This window comes from Neodiprion fabricii, chromosome 4 (genome assembly GCF_021155785.1).
Source record: "Neodiprion fabricii isolate iyNeoFabr1 chromosome 4, iyNeoFabr1.1, whole genome shotgun sequence".
Taxonomy (NCBI): domain Eukaryota; kingdom Metazoa; phylum Arthropoda; class Insecta; order Hymenoptera; family Diprionidae; genus Neodiprion; species Neodiprion fabricii.
This window is the reverse complement of record NC_060242.1, coordinates 10,544,217-10,560,218: the sequence shown is the minus strand read 5'-3', so window position 1 is coordinate 10,560,218 and position 16,002 is coordinate 10,544,217. Positions and strand designations below refer to the sequence as shown.

General features: G+C 39.1%; 1 pseudogene; it reads left to right on the top strand.

Moving 5' to 3' along the window:
• The first annotated feature begins 7,792 nt into the window (after positions 1 to 7,792).
• LOC124181755 lies at positions 7,793 to 7,947 on the top strand (annotated as a pseudogene).
• The last annotated feature ends 8,055 nt before the right edge of the window (positions 7,948 to 16,002 follow it).

Below are 16,002 nucleotides of genomic sequence, written 5' to 3'. Positions count from 1 at the left end.
GTTAGGCCACCTCTCTTCATCAGAGATATTCCGAGCTAAGTCATCTTTTCATTACTGATTTGTAGGTGGATTGTGCCACAAATCTGTAATAGCCTTCTTAAGTCAGTATTTTATATCTTCGTCTGTTAACTTTATTGTAATCTCACCATAATTTAGAGTCCTTTGTCAGTAGATTCATTCTTTCACTAGAATCATTTTTAAATTTGAAGCATAAAGGAAAAGAGAGCCAGTCTTTCGTTAATATGGTACAAAAATTTTACCAGAATAATTATATACAAAACGTCGGTAATCGCATTGAGTAATTTTAACGTGTGAATGAAAGAGTGAATGAGACTTTCTATGATTGCCTGTTCTTTTAAAAGGTTATACCAAAACTCAATAAATCTGTGTTCTACATTGTTTCCTCCTGATTTAATGTATTTTGTTTATTGAAGATATCTAGATTTCTAATATAACATAAAATCAAAACGTATCGGTTGAACCTCAAAAAAAAAAACCGTTACAATCATTTACAATTTTTGACTAGAAAAAAATAATATAAATGAATAACCTTAAATATTCACAAAGCAAAGTAACTTAGATCTAAGTACTCATAAAATGTATTTGTCAGGGTTATATATAAAACAAAAATATTGACTTACGTTTATTTGACACCTTTTAATAATATTCATCTATTGAATATCAACAATTAAATTATAAATTTTACATTTTCAAAAGCAAATAACACAGCACAACATTGCACAATTATTCTTTAGGTATATGTATCATGTAAACAAGTATGGCGGACGCATACTACGGAACGACCCGAACTAGGCCGAAAAGAAACGAAAGCTAAAATCTCTCACCCTTTAATACTCTGACCATGAGAAAAAATCTCATGTTCTCCAAGAAATTATTTTTTTTCGCAATTTTGATTTGAAATAAAAAATCAGTTTTTAGTGAATGTGTATCTAGAAAACTAAATTATAGGAAGATACAAAAATTTTCAAGTAGTCTTTACATTTGAATTTTAAAAGATATTTGAGATCTACGTTGAGTATGAGAGAAAATCTCATAACCCATGTCCTGAAGGGTTAAGTTCTGCGCAGCGATGCTATTGAAGGTGCGCGTCGAGTTGCACGATCGACGAAATTGATGACGGATCGATTATTGCGTATTCTTGTGGGTATAACGTCACGTGTGGGATGGCGTATCGAGATCCGTGTTGCGGCAGGTAGTAGGTTTTTGAAACCACTCCAGTTCTGGCGGTCGTGATAAGTAGTCACGTTTTGGGGAGTTTCGCGGAGTAATGGAGTCGCCCAAAAATCGCGAGGGAAATGGAAAGGGGGTTGCAAGGATGTAGAAGGTGAGCGCTGCTTCTATCCCCGCGATTGAATTTCGAGCATAATTGCGAAAAGGCTTGCCGAGTACCGGATAGCCGTTTTGGATTTGCGTTGTAGAGAAGTACTCGAAATTCTTTTGCCGATTCTTTTGCTTGATGATCGTAGCCTGAGTACGCGTGTTAGAGTACAGTAAATTTTGAGTTCCTGAGAAAGTTGAGTAGAGTCACGGGTTTTAGTTGAGTCTTTCTCGTTAGTGAAATCAAGTGTAGCCGAATTTCGCTGTACCGGGTCGAGCCGCATTATCGGTTTTTTTTTTAAGTGTCACCTCTCGAGTAGGTCGGGAAGTGCCGAATTGGAGTGCTCGGATTAGCGGGTAACGTTTTGGAGGATTTTGAAAAGATTTGATTTCGAATGCGTTGCGATTGCGTATAGTTCAGGTTACGTTTAGTTGCGCCTGCGTTGTGTTCCGTACTCGTTAGTTAAGATAATGTAGATTGAGTTGCGTTACCTTGAGCTAGTGTTTAGTTGAAGTTAAATGTAGTGGTGCTTGCGCTTAGTTAAGGGGAGATATACACCTAGAAAATTGAAAAAATCGATTTTTTTTTTTTACATTTTCTGAAAGTTTAAGGTCCTTAGAATATTTGGTGAAAATCGCAAATTAATTCTTCGAAAAATAAGGCAGTTATAACCGAGAACTGGAAACGTTCGATTTCTTTTGTGATAGAATTGTACAGTGCTCCCCCCCTAAGATTTCAGACTCGGAGCTCTGGTTCCTGGAACTGTTTTGTGTTGTTAGGCATGCTTATGGCTCCCCAGGTATAACAAGAATATTACTTCTGCTAGAAATGAATACGTGTCGTCAGTAGCTTGTCGTTCGTACAACTGTGCTCTACAGTGAATTTTCATCTGCAAATAAATTGTGACGGCTTAGTAGAGAGCCGTGGTAAGAGTCAGTCGGTCACCCGCCGGTCCAGGAATAACACGTATAAGTTTGGTAACGCAACATTGTCTGATTTCAAGTATATCGTCGTCTATCCCTTCGAACGAGCATATTTTACGTTTACCATAAAAGCGACGAACCCTGTAAGGGAAGTATCAAGTATAAAGGAACCCGGGGCCGACTCAACACTGTACTCCGACAAATAAAGAAAGAAAGATAAGTTCCTAAGTATTTATTTTATAGTAACAAACGGATCTGTTACAAAATATAGAGAAAAATGGAGTCAAGAATGAAAGGTTCTCGAGAAACGCATCAATCCGGATCTTTACGCAAAGATCGAAGAAAAAATAAAATACCACCCCAAAATCGATATTCTGCCGAAAAACTTTCCGACGAGAGTATTAGTTCAAGTGCCAAAAAATTGAAAACTGATCGTGAGACCTCCGCACCAGAAGATCCAAGCATCAGATATCGAATTTTAAATTTTGTGACTGTGTTTTCTGCCATATCGGAATGTGTAAAGTGCAAAAAGTGTGATAGTGATGTTCAATTTACTATAGAAAGCACTCGAGGACTCGGTTTTAAAATTGCAGTTTCGTGTTCATCGTGCAAGCCAACTTTCATTTCTTCATGCCCGTACATCAAAACAGCTTATGAAATAAATACACGATTTTTTTTTGTTATGCGTTTATTGGGGATTGGTTTGCGTGGAGCTATGAAATTTTGTGGACTCATGGATTTACCGCCTCCGCTTCGACAAACGACTTATGATATGATAATTGATAATATTTGCACTGCTGCCTCAAGTATTACTGAATTGATATTGAAACAAGCTGTGAGTGAAGAACAACAAGAAATGATACAAGAAAATTCAAGCGCTGATACAACGAAATTGACCGTATCAGGAGATGCTACATGGCGAAAACGTGGTTACACCTCATTGTATGGAGCTGCGATTCTCATTGGCCACTATACAGGCAAAGTCGTTGATTTTGTTGTAAAATCTTCTTATTGTGCTCAATGTAACTATTGGAATAAACATACCAATACCGTGCAATATGAAGAATGGAAAGCGGATCACGAAGGAAATTGTCAAATCAACCATAAAGGATCATCAGGCAAAATGGAAGTAGATGCCATAATAGAAATATTTTCAAGATCTGTCGAAAAGCATGGAGTTATGTACATTAATTATGTGGGGGATGGCGATTCTAAAACGTATACAGGAATAGTAAAGGCTGCACCGTACGATGATGAGATTGATGTCATAAAAAAAGAATGCGTGGAACACGTTCAAAAGCGAATGGGAACCCGTCTTCGTGAATGTAAAAAAAAAAATTCTGGAATAGGTGGCAAAAATAAATTGACGGCAAAGCTTATAGATAAACTGACCGTTTACTATGGTTTAGCTATTCGCAGAAACTGTAACTCCAAGGATGATATGAAAAAAGCAATATGGGCATCATTTTACCATTACAGTTCAACAGACAGCAAGCCTCAACATCATTTCTGTCCTGAAGGTCCTGAATCGTGGTGCAAGTGGCAACAAGCGAAAGCTAAAAAGGAATTAAAAAATTTCTGTCACGATTATGCTGCATTGCCGAAAATTGTGTTAGATGCTATCAAACCAGTATACGATAATCTCAGCAATGACAAATTGTTAGAACGCCGTGTTGGCGGCTATACACAAAACTCGAATGAGAGTTTCAATCAAATTATTTGGAAAATAGCTCCAAAAACGATGAACAGCGGGGCCAAAATTGTTAATATTGCTGTATTTATTGCTGCATGTACGTTTAACAATGGTGCCACCTCATTATTGGAAATTATGAGCGTAATGGGAATTTCTGTTGGATCAGGAGCGCACTTGTACGCTGCGCAAGAAGACGAAAATCGCATAGCGAAAGCTGAGTTGCAAGCACACACACAGACAAAAGAAGGTCGAATTCGTCGTCGGCAACAAGCTTTAGATGCGATGGGAATTCCGTCGACTGTAGAAGACCTACACTATGGGCCTGGTATTGATGATTCCATGTAAGTTTAAAATTTCATGATTTTTTAATTCCTAAAATTTCAAACGTGTTTTTCTCAAAACTACGTTTTTCAAAGCGGTACCCAAAATTTCTCAAAAACCAATGTACCGATTGCTTTGAAATTTTTTGTGGTCATTCTATATAATATTACCTAGTATTTGTCATAGGATTTTTTTTTTCGTTACTTACTCTTCATTTTATAGCCAAAGTAATTACACGTTTAAGGCCCGAAAATCGTTATCTATATTCAAATGGCCGCCATTTTGTTAAAAACCAATAATTTTGAAATCGGCTACGACAAGTACTAGATTATAGTATCTTATTTAATAATCTTTTTTTTTTTTTTTCAGATGATTTTTGAAGATATGCCAGTGGGTACCGTGTGCGCCGATTTTTTCAAGGACCTCCAAGAATCCTACGATATCCTTGTATCTTTTTGATATTTATACATAAAAAAAATTTGACATATATTTGAATGTATGTACTTTTAGATAATGAAAACTCTGATCTAAAATAAATGATTACTTTTCTTTGAAATATTTTTAAAATAGAACCTTTTTTACGGCTTCTAGGTGTATATCTCCCCTTAAGTTGTCGTTCAGTTAAGATAGTGTTTAGTCAAGTTCAGGTGATGTATAGTCGAAATTGCCGTTGCGTTGAGCAGCAGTTGAGACGGGAAGTTTGAGCTTGAGTTTTGGTTACGTTTGAAATATAGTAACGTTTGCGGATTCGTTTAGATTTAGGGCAGCTCGCGGTAGCGTCGAAGCTCCGAGTCGGGTGAGATCTCGAGTGAGATTGAGGAGGCCGTCTGTTCGGTAGCCCGACGGCACACCGTCGAATAATTAGTTTAAGTTTCGTTTCGAGCAATAATCGCCATGGAGAACACATGGCGAATTTGCAAATTGAGAATTGCGTATGAGGATTTTGTGATCGTTGAGTGACGTTTTAGTTAGGGAGCCGCGAGCTCATTAGAGTAAGAAATAGAGTAGGTTACGTGTAATTTTCTGTTTAATTTTAGGCTCGCGATGAGCGATTTTTGGATTATATTTTTTTTTCTGTTTTGTATCACCGCTATTGGGAAATATAAGATTTTATTTTACTTTTGTTAAATAGCGTGTGTATTTCGAGTGTCTCTCTCTCTCTCCAAAAATTACCTCTCCCCTCTCCGCGGTACTGAGCTATCGAGCATATGCCCGAGGAATAGCGTATTAATGATTTCGAGGCGTGTTAATCACACCAGGCGCCCATCAAAACTTTGCGATGTAGTTTTAGATCCAGGGTACGTCGTGGACGCCAAATTATTGTGCACGCGGTAAGTTCTCGGTCATTTTCTCCGAGTGACCGAGGAGCGGGAAAAATCCACGTCACAATGTATAATATCAAAAATGTTATATTGCATTTGAAATATTTCTGAAACGTTTCGAAAGTACCGGTGATGATATATTGCGCTTGGAATATTTCTGAAATGTATTTATAATATCGAAAATGTTATATTGCATTTGAAATATTTCTGAAACGTTTCGAAAGTACCGGTGATGTTATATTGCGCTTGGAATATTTCTGAAATGTATTTATAATATCGAGAATGTTATATTGCATTTGAAATATTTCTGAAATATATTTATAATATCGAAAATGTTATATTACATTTGAAATATTTCTGAAATATATTTATAATATCGAAAATGTTATATTGCATTCGAAATATTCCTGAAACGTTTCGAAGGTACCAGTGATGTTATATTGCATTTGAAATGTTTCTGAAAGGTTTCCGAAATATTGGGAATGTTATATTGCAATTGACATATTTCAGAAACATTTCAGAAATATTCCTGAAATTATGTAATGAATCTGAAATGTTGTAACATTTCGGAAATATTTCTGACATATTTCGTGCCGTGTGGGACGGTATCACCACCCGGTAGCCCCACATTAAATAATATTGTTCTATGGTTAATTCATCTTTACGTACATAAAATGCTTTTGTTGATTCATCGATCTCTTTCTTATTTGGCCAATTATTTCGTACAAATAATATAATTTTCGCTAACAGTTCATCTTTTCGAGTTTTCTTTGCAATCAGCTTATTATCAATACATGAGAACGTTCCCTGTTCACGTAGTTCAAATACGTAAGCTCTACTCCTTTTTCGTCGATTTGACCGCCCTGAATTTTCGGTTGTAACCGTAATAATGCATCCACGCTATTTTCTTTGGATTTTACGTGTTCCATTTCATATTGAAATGCTTTTAAAAATTCCGCGTAGCATTGCATTCTATGAGCTGCCATCATCGGAATCCCTTTTTTGTTGCCTACAATTCGTACTAATGGCTAGTGATCTGCCCTCGAGGTAAATTTATTCCCATATAAGTAATCAGAGAATTTTGTAACTCCAAAAATTATAGCTCTGGCTTCTTTATCTATTGCTGCGTAATTCCTCTCGCTTCTCGATAAGGATTTTGCCGCATATGCGATCGGGCGTTCACCTTCTGGAGTCGCATGCGAAATAATGGCCGACAGACCGTAGTCTGATGCGTCGCATGTTAAAATAATTTTTATCTCAGGATCGAAATTGATTAGTACTTTAGCGGACTTCAACTCTGCTTTTGCAGTTTCCAATGCCTTCTGACATGCCTCCGTCCAGTAAAATCCCTTTTTATTTAAACATTCATATAATGTTTGAAATTTTGTCGCTCTGTCTTCAATGAATTTGTCATAATTATTGATCATCCCCAAAAACGATTGCAATTCTTTTACATTTGTTGGCGCCGGTGCTTCCTCGATTGCTTTTACTCGGCTTTTTGGTGTATGAATCCCGTTTTCGCTTATCTCTAATCATAAATATTCAATCTTTTTTACTAATATCTGACATTTCTCTTTTCTTAATTTTAGGCCACATTCTTTTAATTTATCAAAAACTATTTTTGTATACTTAATATTTTCTTTTATTGTTTTTCCTTTTATAACGATGTCGTCCAAAAAAATAATCACATTCGGTATATTTGCTGGCAATTTTTGTGTTTCATTCTGGAAAAATCCGAGGGCTGAGGCAATCCCGTATGGTAGATATTGTGGCTGAAACAACCCTTTGGGGGTGTTTAACGTCTAATGGTATTTGTCCATACGCTTCTTTTAAGTCTATTTTTGTGAAATATACGCCTCACTCTAGATTAGCTATTAAATGCTCCGTTTTTGGTAACGGGTGTCTATGAATTAACATGTCCGGGTTTACTGTTATTTTGTAATCTCCGCATATTTTAATTGTTTCGTCTGATTTTAATATCGGAACGACCGGAGTAGCCCACTCGCTTGTTTTTACTTTTTTGAACTTTTTTTCACCAACTAGTCGGTCAATTTCCGCGCTTAATTTGTTTTTTAAGGCAAATGCCACTGTTCGTGATTTATAAAATTTCGGGTCCACATTTTTTCGCATTTTTATTATAAATTTAGTTTTATTGTATGAGCCACTTCCCGGCGAACCCAAGGATTTGTATGATTACCCTGAACGGTGAATCACTTGGCTCGTGGGTCCATGAAGAACGCAGCCAATTGCGCGTCAACATGTGAACTGCAGGACACATGAACATCGACATTTTGAACGCACATTGCGGTCCACGAATACAATTCCCAGACCACGCCTGGCCAAGAGTCGTTCAACAACGACAGACTGCTCCGTCAGCAACGGTGCGGAAACCCTCTTGGGAAAATTATACCGTGCCTTTGCGAGCGAATGACTGGGCGTTCGCCGCTCGTGTCACCTGAAACGAACACGTATGTCACGGTCACGACGCGTCACCGCAGATCGCAGGGTCGAGCTGTCGCTGCCGTTCGTCACGTTCCGGTGCTAGGGATAGACGAGAGAACGAACGAATTTGGCACGGCGACACAAAGACCAATGGTCCGCGGGGTCGGTTTGCCGCTTATGTGAAAAAATTCCGTCTACGTTTCGCCGCAGGGCTTTCGAGTCTCTCGTACGGCAGGCGTTTACGGTCGTTTCCGTGGCTTGTATGAAAAATCATCGTCCTCGGTCGTGTCAACAGTGCTGTTCTTAAACGAACGACCGTCGCCGACGATGGACTTTCAATCTTACGACGACTTTAGAGCAAGCGAGACTACCCGCTGAATACAAGCATATCACTAAGTGGCGGAAAAGAGACTAACTAGGATTTCTTTAGTAGCAGCGAGCGAACAGGAAACAGCCCAGCACTGAATCCCGCGGTTCTGCTGCCGGGAAATGTAGTGTTTGGGAGGATCCACTTATCCCGGGGCGTCGGCCCGGTTCCAAGTCCATCTTGAATGGGGCCACTTACCCGCAGAGGGTGCCAGGCCCGTAGTGACCGGGACGCGCCACGGGAGGATCTCTCCTCAGAGTCGGGTTGCTTGAGAGTGCAGCTCTAAGTGGGTGGTGAACTCCATCTAACGCTAAATATGACTACGAGACTGATAGCGAACAAGTACCGTGAGGGAAAGTTGAAAAGAACTTTGAAGAGAGAGTTCAAGAGTACGTGAAACCGTTCAGAGGTGAACCTGAGAAACTCGAAAGATCAAACAGGGAGATCCATTGTGAGCGACGCAGGCTTAGCTGCGGCTCGTGATGTCGGGTCCTCGCGTCCACGGCAGTCGGTCGCGGTGCAATGTCTGGCGGTGCCGGCGCGCACTTCTTCCTCAGTAGGATGTCGCGACCCGTTGGGCGTCGGTCTCAGGCCCGGTCGGCTGCCTGTCTCGGCGTTCTCGTCGGGGCAGACCCGGGGTTGCCCGTCCGGCTGCCCGGCGATACCCGTACGGTATAGCGTCGCATTGAGCTGCGTCGGGCCCGCCGCAAGCGTGGTCAGCGATTCCCGGTGGTCAGACCTAGCGCCGTCTACGGGCCTGGCCAGCTGTTGGCTGGCGGTGTCCTCTGGCCGGCTCGTTCGAATTATCTAATACCGGTCGGCGACGGTATAGCTTTGGGTACTTTCAGGACCCGTCTTGAAACCTGGACCAAGGAGTCCAACGTGTGCGCGAGTTATTGGGACGAGCAAACCTGAAGGTGTAATTATTGTTGTTGTGGGAGAGTTTTCGGAATACTTGGAACAGAGCATGGAAGGTAATGAATGACTTCGAGACAATATTTGAGACTATAATAGTAGTGTTGTGTTCATGGTACAAGGCTATGGTGTCGACTGACTGACTACGTCGTCGAGGCTCGTTCGCGCTCGGTACTTGCACACATGCACACATCAGGCTCAATCACACATACACAATACAATGTGAACACGCCCCCTTGATTGAGACAGTATTACAAACAAAAAAAAAATATTCTTCGAAACTGAAATATAATTTTGTTACACTATTCATTTATCACTTTTAGAAAATTCATTACATTAAATTTTTACTTTCTCTAATCCCGCATCTTGTACAAATTTATTTAATATATTACAATCATTTGGTTTTGTTAATGAATCAACTATCATGTCTTTGCCTGGAATATGTTTCACACTTACATGGTTCATTTCAATTCTTTCTTCTATGAAATTGTATTTTACCATGTTTTGTTGCATGACTGAAATTAGCATTATTACTATAGTCTACAGCGCCTTTATTATCACATGATATATCAATTGGTACATTTCTTTGTATTGCAAATTCGAATAGCAAATCTTTCAACCATAATGCATCGCTTACACCTTCAGCAACTAATTGAATTTCTGCCTTGGTTGATGATTTTGAAATCATATGTTGTTTCACAGATCGCCAACTTATTGCACCCCGTTGAAGTATAAAAATATAGCCTGTGGTAGATACACAATTAATTTTATAAGAAGCGTAACTAGCATCACAATATCCTTTTACTAATACATTTGAACCTCTTTTATAAGTAATTCCTCCATCAGATGTTTTCTTCAAATAACGTAAAATATATTTTAATGCTTCCCAATGTGCCAGAGTATACTTAGTATTATATCTACTTAACAATCCAACAGAGAAACTTAGGTCTGGTCTTGTCACTTGTGCTAAAAACATTAATGATCCTATTGCATTTTGGTAGGGTATTAATTTTAATTTATCATCTTGTGATGGACTTTGAGGGTTGCTAGGAATAAAAAAAGTCCCTACTGCCATAGGTATTGTAGATTCGTTACATTCTTCCATGGCATATTTTTCTAGAATTTTTAAAATATAATTATGTTCATGAATCTGAATTCTTCCATCACTTCTAATAATTTGAATACCTAAACATTCCTTAGCATCTCCCAAATCCTTCATTTGAAATTTTACCGACATTCTATTGAGAAATTCTTGCATGTGATCTAATAAATTATAAAATACAAACATATCATCTACAAATACTGCTACAATGAAAATAATATTTGATTTTATTATATAATGAACGTATGGATCTTGTCGACACTGTTGCAAGGACATTTCTATAAGACTTTTATTTAATTTCTCATACCATACTCGACCACCTTGTTTCAGTCCATATAAGGCTTTCTTTAATCTACATACTTTATTCTTTGTTTGTGGCGCAATAAATCCTTTTGGCTGCTGTATACATATAAATTTCATGTTTGAGATCACCATGAAGGAAAGCTGTACTTACGTCTAAATGTCGTATATTAATTTACAAGCTAATGCGATCAAAAGTCGAATTGTTGTATATCTTACTACCGGTGAAAAAACCAAATCAAAATCTACCCCTGGTTTTTGCGAAAACCCTTGTGCTACTGATCGTGCTTTATATACAACATCCACAGTATTAGGATTTTTACGCTTGAAAACCCATTTTGATCCGACAATATTCGCATTAGGTGGAGGATCTACTAACTCCCAAGTATCGTGTGATAGTATTGATAAGTATTCTTTTTCCATGGCTTTACGCCACTCAAACGAATCTGGACCATTTACAGCTTCTTCATACGAACCGGGATCTGTCAATATAAGTTAAGTAGTGTTAAAGCTTCTTACATAATCTTTGTACTTATTTGTTTTGCCTTTATTGGCTCGAGAGGATCTTCGCAATTCTCGAGTCAAATTCAAAGAAGCACCATCTTCCTGATCACACTCGATCGGATCATTATTTTGGTCACTATTATTATTAATTTGTAAATTATTTTCATCAACTTCCATTAAATCCGATTGAGCTGATCCTGAGTTTCGAAATTTTCTGTGGCTATTTCGGGTACTTTTCGAGTTTCAGATAATGTTTCGTTCGAATTTTCAGGGACTGTAGTGTTTTCATAATCTATTGGTAAATTTACAATGTTATTATTTGGATCATCTGTATTTTCATTAAAAGTTACATTTCTACTGGTGAAAGATTTATTTTGTGAAATATTCCATAAAATATATGTATTTTTGTCTTTACCATAACGTAAAAAGATACATTCAATGGCTTTTTCTTGAAATTTTTTTCTTAGTTGATCAGGTACATGGGAATATGCTTTGCAGCCAAAAATTTTGAAATGCGATAAATCAGGTTTTGTTTGATACCATGCCTCATAAGAAGTTTGTGACGATGTATATATGTTGATCGACGAAAGTAAGAATCGAAGTTCGGACGGATCAGCGGATCAGCGAATCAGCCTATCGGCAAATTAGTAGGCCTACGACTTTAGAAGGAGAGAGTAGTGTATGGAGGCGTCAGGAAATCATAAAGTGTGAAATGAACTCAAATCCTGATCAGGTAACGAATTCAATAAATAACGACGAACTGAAACAATAAAGAAAGTCACACAATTTCAAAAATTATAAATACGACACATCAACACTCGTCCTTCAAATACTTCGAATAATTGTTCCGCTCGATTTTATCTATATACACTTTTACCATCCGTTTTAATGTTATTGTTACTATTTTGTTTTATTCTTACTCGACTATTGTCTCATATATCTTTTAACTTATACACCTGTGCCGTCCACGTATATATTTTTTTAAACTATCAAACCAAGTTTGTTGGGTTGCGACGTGCAGGGACTAGCAATTAGGGATTCTGTACTTTTAAATTACCGTTGATTTTTAAACCAAACTGACCCAAATACATGCATAATTTTCTCTGTGATCGTCAACAACTATTTCCCGTAATTGTTTATTTATTTCCCTTCTTTTATATTTGACTTATAATCAATAAACTAAAATTTGTTACAAGTTTTATTATTTAAAATTCGCTTAGGAGATCGATTGGACAACTATGCTGCTGTCGCTATTGCATAAGACCAGAAATGTTTGTCCAAACCTGAATCAGACAGCATGCAACGAGCTTTCTCTAAGAGAATTATATTTGTTCTTTCCGCACGCCCGTTAGACTGCGGATTATAGGAAACGGTAGTTTGATGTTCAATCCCGAATTTTGCAAAATTTTTTTTAAATTGGCATTTACATACTCTTTCCCATTATCGCTTCTCAATGACTTTATTTTTTGTCCTGTTTAATTTTGAGTAAAGTTGATAAAATTTTCAAAACAAGTAACTACTTCAGTCTTATTTTTTGAAAGATGAACAAAAATCATTCGAGAGTAGTCATCCACGAAAGTGAGAAAATATTTATGATCCTCGGTTGATAATCTATCACCTTGACAAGCGTCAGTGTGTACGAGCTCTAAAATTCTACTTGCTCGTGAATCAGATGCATGATGGGGTTTTCTGACTAACTTGCCATAAATACATGGATCACAGGTTGTAGGTAATTCAGATTTTATTATTTTAATACCGTCAGCTGATTGATTAAGCTGATATAGCTGTTGGTAATTTAAATGTGCTAATCTGCAATGCCAAGTATACCCACTGACTATTTGTGAAGATGTTACAAGAGCTACAGGTTTTTAAATAGTTGGTATTTTATTTAGACTCAAACAATTCAGTATTTTATAAATTGCATTTTTGACTAAAATCGCTTCAAGTATTTTAATATTATTTTTATAGACAACACACATATTATTTTCAATACCTACGCGAGCACCATTTTTATCTAAACAACTAATTGAAATTATTTTGGCAGCTAAATTTGGTACATATAAAACATTTTGTAAATGAACTTTAGAAAATACTGATTTCGACTTTACTATAATATATACATCGCCCTCTCCCTCTACTTTCATACGAGCCTTGTCGGCTGATATGACCTCAGTTATTTTGGAGGGACGCAAGTTATATACATACGCTTTGTTGTTGGTCATGTGCTTCGATGCCGCCGAGTCCATGATCCACTCACGGGTTAGGTTGTCTCCGCTCGCGACAAAACTGACGAAACTGCACATATTCGCTACTTGCTCTGTCTGCTTGTGATAGAGCTGGAACATTTGTCATAAGATGTAACAGTTTTATATCCTCTCGTAGAAACATGCCGGGGATCATTTAAATGAGTACAAAATTCATCGTGCAGCGTAGCCCGCCTTGCGCCGCTTGGCTTTCTTATCGGCAGCAGTGCTCAAATTACACGATTATATGCACTTTGTATGCACTGTCGCCGAGCCCGGCGAGAGGCCGTGTGAGCAGTCTCAATACTGCTTCCCGGCGTAACGCACGCCTAATTTTGCTTATACATAAATTTAATATAACGTTAACACCCGCACTCACCATTGTTGTTATCAATTATAACGTAATTCTCTGTTTTGAATAAACGTATGAATATATATATAATCGTTGCGTAATATTCGCATGACATGCTCCTCTTGAGAGTCTCCTTCGTCTTCGTTGTCGTCCCGCTGAGATGATACACATACCTTACTGTGCGAGTGTGATGATGGTTTACTGCGACAATCAGCAGCGAGGTGCCCATGTCAATGGCAATGATAACATAACTGACGTTTGAGCCAAGCCTTGTTGTTGTTGTTGTTGTAGGATTTCGTGCGCCGGTCACCTTTAAACGGTACTCTTGAATACAGACCGTGCGCGTCACAACTACAGCTATTGAATTCCTTGTGTTTGACTTCTTCCAATATTTGAGTCTTGACTAAATCCGCTGTTATTACCTGTCCAGAGTTTCCGAGCGCCATTATCATTGGCTTATAGTAATCGGGCAATCCCGCCAACAACAATGCTCCGACCCAATCATCCGGTACAAGCATGCCAATGGCGCGAAGCTTATTGGCTGCCGTTATTTTCTTTTGAACATAATCTTCCTCGGAGTCACAATCTTCTAGACGAGTATTGCAAAATTCAACAAGCAAATTTACTTTTCTGAGGAGTCCGGTATCCTGAAATGCCTTTTTCAATTTTTCTCATATCGTTTTTGCGTCATCAATTTCTTCGTTGAAATGATGTCGAACATACGGATGTGTGGCAAGAACTAAACGCGATGCGACTTCACTTTTCTTAGTTGCATCGGTTTCGAGAACAGTAGGTGTCACAGCTTCTATCACATTCCAGAGTCCAGCAATTTTAAAATATGCTCGCATATCACATACCCAATCTCGGTAATTATCACGACCAGTGAGCTTCATTATTGACTGGTAAAGTGAGTGATGCGAATGCGAGGTGGTAGCCATTTTGTTCACCGGTCGACTCGTTCAATTGCGCTGATGACTCGGCCGAGCTCACGAGAACTATGTGTGCGTGAAATATCACTTTAGGCGCCCGAAAAAACACGACTCTTTAAAACAAGAATTTTTTTAATTCCTGGGCCCATAACCTATTGTTGTTGTGGGAGAGTTTTGGAAATACTTGGAACAGAGCTTGGAAGGTAACGAATGACTTCGAGACAATATTTGAGACTACAATAGTAGTGTTGTATTCATGGTACAAGGCTCTGGTGTCGACTGACTGATTACGTCGTTGAGGCTCGCTCGCGCTCGGTACTTGCACACATACGCAAATCAGGCTCAATCACACATACACAATACAATGTTAACAGTAATGAAAGTGAAGGTCAGTCGAGCGCTGACCGAGGGAGGATGGGCCGCGTCAAGATGCGGCCCTGCACTCCCGCGGCATCTTGTTCTCACTGCGAGAAGAGGCAAACCCAGAGCGTACACGTTGAGACGCGAAATATGGTGAACTATGCCTGGACAGGACGGAGTCAGGGGAAACCCCGATAGAGGTCCGTAGCGATTCTGACGTGCAAATCGATCGCCGGAAGTAGGTATAGGTGCTAACGACTAATCGAACCATCTAGTGGGTGGTTCCTTCTGAAGTTTCCCTGAGGATAGCTGGCACTCGCGTACAAAACATTCACGAATCTCATCCGGTAATGCGAATGATTAGAGGCCTTAGGGCCAAAATGACCTCAACCTATTCTCAAACTTCGAATGGTTAGGATCACTGGTTTGCTTGAACTATGAAGCCACAAGATCTCGGATCAGAGTGCCAAGTGGGCTACTTTCGGTAAGTAGAGCTGGCGCTGTGGGATGAACCAAACGCCGAGTTAAGGCGCCAAGGTCGATGCTTATGGGATACCATAAAAGGCGTTGGTTGCCTAAGACAGCAGGACGGTGGCCATGGAAGTCAGAATCCGCTAAAGAGTGTGTAACAACTCACTCGCCGGAGCAACTGGCCCTGAAAATGAATGGCCCTGAAGCATTGCGCCTATACTCGGCTAATAGCGGCATACGAGGTGGCCTAGGCCGCGCCATTGGCCGTGATGAAGCCCTGACGAGTATGAGGTCGCGGCGGTGTGTGCAGAAGGGACTGGACATGAGCCTGCCTGAAGCTGTCGTCGGTGCAGATCTTAGTGGTAGTAGCAAATACTCCAGCAAGGCCCTGGAGGACTGACGTGGAAAAGGGTTTTGTG